The sequence below is a fragment of the Pistacia vera genome, unplaced genomic scaffold (genome assembly GCF_008641045.1).
Source record: "Pistacia vera cultivar Batoury unplaced genomic scaffold, PisVer_v2 Contig190, whole genome shotgun sequence".
NCBI lineage: Eukaryota > Viridiplantae > Streptophyta > Magnoliopsida > Sapindales > Anacardiaceae > Pistacia > Pistacia vera.
In genome coordinates, this window is record NW_022195991.1 from 34,070 (window position 1) to 42,287 (window position 8,218).

General features: G+C 37.2%; 1 non-coding gene across 1 annotated transcript; it reads right to left on the minus strand.

Moving 5' to 3' along the window:
* Positions 1 to 5,762: 5,762 nt before the first annotated feature.
* LOC116127434 lies at positions 5,763 to 5,869 on the minus strand. The gene has a single exon (XR_004127608.1). It is a non-coding gene; the product is annotated as a small nucleolar RNA R71 (small nucleolar RNA).
* Between the last annotated feature and the right edge of the window lie 2,349 nt (positions 5,870 to 8,218).

Genomic DNA, 8,218 nt, shown 5'->3' on the forward strand with positions numbered 1-8,218 from the left:
AGTCTAGATGGTCCAGACCCTCATAGTTATAGAAGTCTACCTATACGGGGCTGTGGAGATTTCACATGAAAAAAAGGAGACATTTAAGGTCAATGGATAGCGATTGAAGTCATACATTGATGGGGTGTTGAGTTGCAAGTCACTACTCGTCAAACTCGACATTCCAGAATGAGGACTTGTGAAAGTCGAGCTTCCGACTGTAAACAAGCGCTTCTTGGGAGGCAACCCAAGTGTTCTCATTTTTAGTTGCTTTGATTTTGTTTATATGCTTTATGACTTAGGAATTAGTTTAATTTTGTTTGTCTTTTGGTGTTTCAGGTGGATGATCAAAATGTGGCATGTATTAGAATTTTTCAGATTTTGCCGCAGCGAAGTTTATTCTTCGCCGCAGCGTCGTACTCACTGCCAAAGTTCGCCGCGGCATCGAGTGTATTGCACAAATAAATCAAGAACTTCGCTGCAGTGAAGTCTGTTTTCTATATAAACTCGCGATGACTCTTCATTTTTCGCGAAAACTTCCAAGAACCAAACACTTCCATGTTCAATCTTGAGAGTTTCCAGTGAATTTTCTTCCCACTACTCCACTCCTTAACCCTCATAAACACTAAATCACCTCATTTTTTTCAAGGATTTTGCAAAGTATTGAAGAAAAGTTTGGAAACCCTAGGTTTTCCAAAATTTGGGGATCTTGCGAGTTGGGCAGAAATTGGTGAAATTGGTGGTCAGTTCGCGTGGGTGTGGTAAGATTTCAAGTCCTCTAGCCTTAAATTTGATCAATTGCGATTTTTAATGCTTTAAGTGTGAGAAATTGATTGAATCTCTTGCGTTGTGGATTTTGATGCGAATTGTGGAGTGATTTTGATTTAAGAAGTGTTGAGTTTGATTTGTTTTGTGTTGAGGAAGTTGGGTTTTTGATATTGAAGTTGTTTGAGTGCATTTGGAAGATTAGAAGTTTTGGGGTGTAAGTGTAAGTTTCAAAACCTTAGGGTGAATTAAGGAATTGATTGTGGGTTTTGAAGTGTGCTTTAGTGTTGAATTGTCGAGTTGAATCACTAAGTTGGGGATAGATTTGGGTGATCATTATTGAAAACCGAAATGCCGCTTAAAACGGTTCCCAGGGGTAAAGGAAAACAGGTCAACAATAGATTTGTGAATGAGAAGGCTAGGCAGCGTTACGAAGGCGTAATTAAAAGAAAAGACAAAGGTTTTATTACTGAGAGAGGATTGACCACAATCAATAGAGAAGCTTGGATTCAAGGGAGAGGATGGGATGTCTTTCTGCGTGAACCAGAGCACTTAGCCATAGAGCCAATAGTAAGAGAATTTTATGCCAACTTTCCTGAGTGTGAGCCCCGGCATGTATATGTGAGGGTATTAAAGTGCAAATTAGTGCAAAGATTATCAATGATTTCTACAGGATTGATCCAATTGACCGTGATGAGTATTTAGAATTCAAAAAAAAAAAAAAAAGATTAACAAGGAGGAGATTCTTAAGGTTATTGCAAAGCCGAGTACATCTTGGGAAATTTCGAATAAGGGGAGAAGAAGCATAAAAGGAACTAATTTGATTCCCATGGCTACATTGTGGCAGTACTTTGTCTGTGCGCGGATGGTCCCAGAAACGCACTATAGTACAGTGGTTTTTGAGAGCGCAATTTTACTTTATGCCATTGCCACTGGAAAGAAAATGGATGTGGGGAATATAATAATGCAGAGTATACGACATGCAGCTAAACCAGGGCAAGGGAGTTTCGCCTTCCCACACCTCATCACTGAGATTTGCACTCGAGCGGGAGTCAAGAAGGCAGATGATGAACCATTTCTTCATCCTACCCCACCCCTCGATCAAAGCTATTATTTCAAGCTCCTAAAGCGTCCTCCTAGTGAAGGAACCATCTCCGATTCAAAAAGATGAAGAACCACAACAACAATCACAACATCTAGTTCAACATCCACGATAAGGGAGTTGTTGTAACAAATTTTGGACAAGGTGAACAGGATGGAATGACGTCAAGATTGGATGATAGGGCAAACCCGAATCTAGGCATTGATGTTTCAAACTTCCAATGGCAAGATTAGCAAGAGGAGGACGAAGATGATGCCATGGAAGAAGATGATGACGTCGAAGGAGAAAAGGAAGACGACGAATAAAGCCCGAAACATTTGTTTTTGTATTTTCTGTTTTCATATATTTTTGTTTTTATTTTGTACAATGGAACCAATTTTCCTTTGTTAGATTTTTAATTGTTGATTGAATTTCTAGTTTAGTTTGTAAGGGTGAGATTAGGTTGTAATTTTTTCATATTATTCAGTGAAAATTTCTAACACAGTGGGCACCATAGATTTTCATTTGTTTTACAGATGATGATGATGAGGAAGCCAAGCAATGGGTGTGCATGATGTTGAACGAAAATTAGCCTTCACGGATTAATCAGGGAAATATCTCGTACCTTTTAATTATGTTTTTCTATTCTTGGGATGTTCATGATGTGACATTGGGGACAATGTCATTTTAAGTTTGGGGGTAGGAAAATTTGAAATTTTGTTTTGGGTTTAGTTTGTTTTTATGTTTTGTATTGTTGTTGCCAATGAGGAATTGCATAAGTCTATGATGAGAATAGGATTGTTGAGATTTTATTTATGGAAAATGTTAAGCATTGCTTCAAGTTTAGGTTGGTTGATTAATTTTTCTTTTCTAGAGGTTTGTTGAGTGGTTCAACCACCATTTTCATTATTTCGGCATGCTTAGAAACATTTTATGTGGTTAGGTGAAGTCTTGATAATGTTGGTGGACTCTAGAACCTAGTTGAGANAGTGGCGATGGAGAAGAAGAATGAAGGGTTTGCAATGACTTAATTCCTTTTAATGAAATTTATACACAAGCATTCCCATTTTGCCCTTACTCTTCTTTAGGAATTCTATTTATATCCTTTAATTCATTACAAACACACCCCCATAGCAACATATTCTCCATGAAAATTCCTTACATTTTACTCCCCACTTTTCCTGCTAATTAGGGGTAGAATGGTCAAATTGCCCTTAGGGAAGAAAATATCTAAAACTTAACAAACATTTTGGTCGGCCTATCGCCGCGGAGAGGAAGCTTATGTCGTCGCGGCGAAACTGTCCAGCAGCTTCTCGTGGTTTCAACACCTCTTCGCCACGACGAAGATTCTTCTTCGCCCCGGTGAAGCTTGGAACACTGAACTTCTTCTATTTTCAACCAATAACAAGGCAAGTGTTCAACATATCACTCAAAGGCCAACCCAACAATAAGGAATCAACTCAAAAAGAGCAAAAGAAGAAGCATTAACTACGTACCTCAAGTAGGGCGTTACACAATCTCAATTATTCTCGATAACTTTGTATTCAGTTACTAGACCAATGACCGGAATAACAAATTAGAATGAGCAACAACTCAATCCCACTGTGGCCACAACTTTAGTGTCATTGCCATACACTGAATTGCATCATGAGATAACTTCTCCTATACCCGAGAATGATAAATCCTCTGTCGATCCACTATAGTCTTGATACACTCCTTGATGTAGCCAATCACTATCGTATTGATAGCTCTAAATAGAACTACGTTAGGCTAGTGTCAAACTACACCAATCGGTGCACAAGGTGCTTTGGTGATCTCAAGTCTAAGGATCACATGCACCGCCATTCGTTAGAGGATTTATTCCATAGACATTGGGGTTACATCTATATGGAATCCTTTGGTGGGTCAGTCAAGTGAACTGAGAATCCTAGGATTATACTATTTTATCTACGCTTTTTGGCCGGATTTTGGATACTTCTTCTTTCTTTTGTGCCTGAATTGCAACTTAATTTCATATATTTTATGTTTCAGGCCAAAACTTGCAGTTAGAGCAAATACTGAGCGGAATTGAGTTTTTGGACCTAGAAGCAAGCGAATCTCAGGATTTGGGGAAGTTCTGATGCGATTTCGAAGCACTATGAAGCTTGTTCCTATTGGAGATCACTAAAGATTGAAGATTCAAGCAAGGAAACAAGCGGAGGGTAATTTCATAATTTTAGAATAGTTTAGAAAAGTTCGCCGCGGCGAGAAACTCTAAGGTCAATTTGTGAAATTAATTCCAACTCGATGCCGTGGCGAAATTTATTCTTCGCTGTGGCAAAGTCTGCAATTTATAGTTATTAAAACTATGTGTTTTAATTATATTGATAGAGTCATAGGGCTGAGGGATCGACTATATAAGTGGGACTTAGTTATTTTAGTGAGAGTTCGACTTTGTTTGGAGAAAGAAGAGAGAAATTGAAGATTGGAAGCCTTTGGGTTCATTAATTAGGGAAGAATTTACTCTCTTTTCATTATTCCATCATGTTGAATTCTTTGTTTACAGATTTTATTTTGATTTGCTTTAATTTTAGTATGAACTAACTCACTTTTGGGTTAGGGTTTTGATGTAATTGGGATTTTAATGTCTAATCAATAAATTGATGTTGCTTTTACATTCTATTGCATGGATTGTGTAATTACTCTTGTTTTTATTGAAATTACTTGTTGAGCATGATGAGACTGAGAAGTGAATCATGTATTAGCCTCTTAGGGTAATTGCCATTGATTGATTGAATGCTAGAGATAGGTTTGAGAACCAATGAAATCAATTTAGGATTCCATTTAGCTTAACAGACTTGGAACTATTAATCTTCAATTTGTTGGGTGCGGAAGCTTAATAGGAATAAGTAGGAAAATATAGCTTGAGAAGGTATGTTTTACATGTTAGGGTGTCCGATTTATAATCCTTGCATGTAAATGTAGAAGTAACAGAAATCATAGATTAATTCATAAAATCCAAGTGAAGTCAAAACCCTAACCGCTTTGTCTTAATTGATATTTTTCTTGAATTGATATTGCTTTCATTAGTTAGATTTTAAACTACGTTGTAAGTTTTGTTTTAATTTCAGTTTAATTGTCTCTCGCAAATCCAACCATTTTTTGTTTGCTCTAACTTGATACAAATTACAAAAATTAGTACTTGACACGCAATCCTTGTGGGAACGATACTCTACTCATCATTCTATTACTTGTTGCGACTAGTGCACTTGTTACACATATGCATGTTTGTCAAAACAACGCATCAAGTTTTTGGCGCCATTGCCAGGGATTAATTTTGTGTTAATATTGAATTTTTCTTGTTTTAGCTAGATTGGAGTTTAATTTTAGTTTTAATTGTTTTCTAGTTTAATTTTGCTGTTTCTTTTTTGTTCGCTTGTGATCTCACGCTCTCTTTCTATCTGTGTAGTTTATCCGAAGAGCTAAACGTCATCCAATGGTTCTTATTGATCCAAAGATTAAAAGAATCACAAGAAGACTTAACAGAGAGAGAAGAGAACGAGAAGCGATAGTGATTGAGATGGCTGAAACCAGAACTTTGAGGGAATTCTTAGTTCCCTCTGTTGATGGTAGTGGTCCAAGTATCATTAGACCACTATTGCAGGCCAACAGTTTTGAAATAAAGCTGGCAATCATTCAAATGATTCAACAATCGATACAATTTAGGGGAGATTTGAAGGAAGACCCAAATTCACACATTGCAAACTTCTTAGAGATCTGCCATACCGTTAAATCAAATGGAGTGTCAAACGACGCCACCAGATTAAGATTATTTCCTTTTTCATTAAGGGATAAAGCAAAGGGATGGTTAATGGCATTACCAATAGGAACAATCACAACCTGGAATGAATTGGCTCAAAAGTTCCTGACTAAATACTTCCTTCCAGCGAAATATGAAAAGATGAGAAATGATATCACATCATTTCTCTAGGAAGAAAATGAATCACTTTATGAAGCATGGGAGAGATATAAGAAACTGTTGTGGAAGTGTCCATACCATGGTTTGCCTGTTTGGTTGCAGGTCCAAACTTTCTATAATGGCTTGGTAACAAATGTGCAAACAATGGATGCAGCAAATGGAGGAGTATTGCAAAACAAGACACCTGAAGAAGCATATGAGTTACTTGAAGTCCTGGCTAGTAACAACTATTAGAGACCCAATGAAAGAATTCATCCAAAGAAGTCTAAGGGTATTCATGAAGTTGATGATTACACGACCATTTCAGCCCAACTGACAACACTTCAGAAACAGTTAGGAGGTGTGCAAGTAAATTCAATTCAAACACCTCAAGTAACATGTGATTTTTATGCAGGTGACCATGCGAGCAATGAATGTCAAGTGGGGAACACTTTTGCTTCAACATCTTCATCATCAAAACAAGTCAATTATTTGGCTGGGAATCAAAGACAACAAAACAATCCTTTCACCAACACGTATAATCCTGGTTGGAGAAATCATCCAAACTTGTCTTGGGGCAATCAAAACAATTAGAACAATCAGAATCATTAGAATAACCAATGGAATCAAAGAACAATGCCAAACAATTAAGTGGGGGTGAATAATCAACCAGGGGATCAAAGAGTTTCGAAGTTGGAAGATATGCTCAGAAAGTTCATGTAAGAAACCACAGGTTTTATGAGTGAGACGCAGGCAAATTTTAGAAACCAAAGGGCGTCCATTTGAAACATGGAAGTACAGATGGGTCAAATAGCTAAAAGCTGAATGAGCGACGTCAAGGTTCCCTACCAAGTAACATAGTGACAAATCCGCGTGAGCAAGCAAATGCAATAACTTTACGGAGTGGAACCGTTTTGGAAGAGGTTGATCAAAGAGGGAAAGAAGAGAGCTTACCAAAAGAAAGGGAAGATTCTTATGAAGAAGTCGAAGAAGAAATCATTATTGAGGAAGAGCCGAAGAATCTCCGAGAAGACGAGCCGAAAGTGCCAGAGATGCCAAAACTGAAGAAGGAAAAAGTACCATTTCTTGAGATACCACTAGAGTTGGCACATCACATGCCTCCTGTACCTTTTCCTTAGAGGCTTAGAAAGAAAAATCAGGATAAGCAGTTCACGAAATTCCTCGAGGTATTTAAAAAACTGCATATTAACATTCCTTTTGCAAATGCCGAGCTATGCTAAGTTCCTCAAGGACATTCTAGCAAACAAGAGAAAGTTGGAAGAGGAGGAAACAGTGATGCTTATAGAGGAGTGTAGTTCCATTCTATAGAAGAAGCTACCTCCAAAACTCAAGGATCCAGGGAGTTTTGCTATCCCTTGTGTTATAGGAAATATTGCATTTGATAAAGTTTTGTGTGATCTGGGTGCAAGTATTAATCTAATACCTTTTTCTGTTTTAAAGAGATTAGGGATTGGTGAAGTGAAACCTACAACTGTATCGTTGTGATAAGTGCTTGAAAATACACTTATACTTAGTGGTTTATAGGTATCATTTGTGGGAAATTAGGATTAATTCGCATGAATTAACTTAATTGTTTCATAAACGCACTTTTCGGGATCACGGGTATTTTTGTTGTGTTTTCAGGAAATAAGGGTAAAAAATAAAATTCAGATGAGATGTGATGTTGGCGAGAGAATTTGTGATGACTGGAAACAAACGGATCGAGAATCGGAGTTGAATTGAAGAAGTTATGAAAGTTGAAGTAAAGAGAAGATTCTAGATTACGTTCCAGCTTGAGCATGCCTCGGTATTTTGAGGATATCTTGAGCTGCAGAACTTGGATTAAGACGATTCTTTGACCGTTAGAAATCTGATTCAAAGGGCTATATTTCATATTTTTACCACCTTTCCAAATTTCATTATTATCAAGTTCAAAAATCACCATCTCTGAAGAATAGTGGAATGATGCGGGACGAAGACCAGTAGCTACTGTGCCGCGGCACACTTTTTCCAGTACCTACTGTGCCGCAGCACAGTCTTGACAGCTGGGAACTTTTCCTCCATTTTTGACTAGGAAAATAGGGTTTTAAGAGTCCTAAACTAACTAGAATTAAGGAAAACAAAACCCTAACCCTTGTGGGATATAAATATAAGTCTTTTAGCATTATTTTAGGGGAATTCTTTTAGAGATAAAAAAAGGGAGAGCAAGGATATTCAAGAACTGAAGAAAAAGGGAGATTAAAGAAGGCTTGGAGAAGAAGAATTGGAGGAGATCATCATCAACTTCATTAATGCAACCAAGTTTCACTAAGTTTTTCTTCTTCTTTGTTATTATTATTTGTTATGAATAATACAATGAAGTTCTCATATTTATTCATGAAGAACTAATTCTTTTGTGATTGAGGGTGATTTCAAAACCCTAGACATGTCTTGTGATTAAAAAAATCTACATCTAT